The sequence below is a fragment of the Microtus ochrogaster genome, unplaced genomic scaffold, assembly GCF_000317375.1.
Source record: "Microtus ochrogaster isolate Prairie Vole_2 unplaced genomic scaffold, MicOch1.0 UNK128, whole genome shotgun sequence".
Taxonomy (NCBI): domain Eukaryota; kingdom Metazoa; phylum Chordata; class Mammalia; order Rodentia; family Cricetidae; genus Microtus; species Microtus ochrogaster.
In genome coordinates this window covers 565,565-567,944 of record NW_004949226.1, presented here as the reverse complement: position 1 = coordinate 567,944, position 2,380 = coordinate 565,565, and the positions used below count along the sequence as shown (strand labels likewise).

Sequence of the window (2,380 nt, the reverse complement as noted above, 5' to 3'; positions counted from 1 at the left end):
CAGCCTCTAGAGCTGATCTTTATTTTCAAAACTAGGAACGAAATAACCAAGTTTTAACTAATCTCTAAAATCTGGTATGTTATGTCTTCAAATTATTTCATTTCCATAGAAGCCTGATTTTGCTTTGTAAACATACTATTTCCAAACACTCTTTGAAGCTGCTGATATTTTTAGAGATTATTTTGTAAAGCCTACATCTTAGTGTCAGGTGATGAGAAATTAGCTTGCTTGTGTTTTTGTCTGTTGAGCCTTTCCATCTTCATGCCTTGAACTTGAGGGTCCTTTGGAAGTAGGGGGTCTAAGAACAAAGAATGATGTTTGAGGAGACACCTTGCTGGGAGTAGAAAGTATAATATTCAATCATCTAGCTGTCATATTTTCAGGATCCCCATAACTTTATGGACATGGCATATGTGTTTCACTTCATATTCTTTTTTATGAATGGAAGGAGGGAAAATAATTCATTCTATTCTCTTGAAAGTGTAGTCAACTCATTCAAAATTCTCAAGTGCTGAGATTATAAGGGTTTGCCACCATCAGGTTTTATGTGATCCAATTCACATCCTTGTCCATACTAGGTAGACATTCTACCAACTGAGCTATATCTGTAGCCCTCCTGTAGCCTCTTGAACAGGTCAAAATAGACCCCCTTCAAAAAGCAAAGAGACTTTCCCACAGCTCATACCATCATTGACCAATTGGTGCAGGTGAGGGCCAAAAAATATAGAGAAAGCTTCAACACCATCACCACACGCATTTGGTCAGTTAAATGGCGGCATCTCTGAAAGCAAAACTTGCCCCAGCTTCTTACACCTTTTTCTCCTCTCACACTGCTGTTCTGGGTCCTGGGAACATACGGAAAGGACGGTTACAAGCCTTGGCATGGGGAAGGGAGAATGAGTTTAGAAAACTCCCCATGATCCCTCCTGGGGGTTCAAAGGTCTTCTGGGTCATGCTTGGAATTGCCTGAAGCCTTGGTGATCTCCTCTTCTTCCTTTCTATTCCAGGTTTGCTGTAGACAAGCAGTTTCAGAGGCTGGAAGCACATGACCTTCGCAGAGAAAATGCTGCAGGGGCTGCTCCTGATGGTGGAAATACCAGTCTCCCACAACATCTTCAAATTCCTCCAGCATAGTCTCGCACTGCTTCTTGAGGAATGTGACCTACACATTGGGTTCGTCCCACAGCTCCAGAGGGATCCCCAGATCCACTTTCACTCCCTTCTGTACCAGTCCTGGTCAGTGTTGACATGGTCTGACTCTGACCCTTGGCGTATCTCAACGAGCCCTTGTGCTCAGCGTGAACACTGTAGTCCAGGATCTGCTCACATAAATTCTCTAAAGCCTCTTCCAGTCTTGTCTCGGAAAGCCTGTAGGGCATGTGTGTCTAGCACCTGTCCCAGCTCCAGAACTTCTTGAGGTCGACCGGTGCAACTCAGCTCTTCCTGAAGCTCCATGCTCAGCAGCTTACACACTTTTCCACTGTTGTATTCCTCAGTACCTCATCTGGCACAGTAGACTGGGTTCGCAAAGTAAGAGTCTCCTTTAGAAGGGACCAACGTTCTGTATCATCGTCCTCCTTTTTTGTCTTCTCAGTCCACACACTGTACGCTACCAAGATGAAAAGCAGTATTTCCAACCGCACAGGACCCATGACAAAATGCTGTCCACACGTACACACAACCACCGTGTCCCTCCATAATCTAGACAATGTTTCTAAACATTTAGAGTCTATGTACTAGTGTCCAGGAACAGGGATATAATCAAAAACCTCTGGTTTCTTACTAGAAACAATTGATGTATAAGATTACAATGGTATTCATCCCCCCAGTGTTGGCAGAAACTGCTTGTTTTTTCCCCAGCCACCCAGACTCCCAAACTAATCACACAGAAACTTTATTAATTAAACCATTACTTGGCCAATCACTTAGGCATATTGTTACCTATCTCTTACATCTAGAATTAACCCATTTCCATTATTTTATATTTTACCATAAGGCTCGTGGCCTACCTGCAAGTTTCCAGCAGGCAGCTTGCATCATTCCCCTCTGGTGGCTACATGGCATCTCTCTGACTCTGCCTTCTTTCTCCCAAAATTCAGTTTAGTTTTCTCTACCTAGCTCTACTCTGCCCTATCACAGGCCAATGCAGCTTCTTTATTCATTATCCAATAAAAGCAACACATACACAGAAGTACTTCCTACACCACCCCAGTGTAAGTCATTCTTTATCCCTCATTCATTTGCCTATAAGCCATTGCATTTAAAAATGTTACTTAACTTCTTCCTTTCCAATACGAATCCCCTTGATCCCCTTATGTTGTCATATTGCTATTGCTAGAACTTCAAGCACTATATTGAAGAGGTATGGAGAGAGTGGACA

At 42.9% G+C, this 2,380-nt stretch overlaps 1 pseudogene; it reads right to left on the bottom strand.

Annotated features, from left to right (window-relative positions):
• Positions 1–934: 934 nt before the first annotated feature.
• LOC101999144 lies at positions 935–1,652 on the bottom strand (annotated as a pseudogene).
• Between the last annotated feature and the right edge of the window lie 728 nt (positions 1,653–2,380).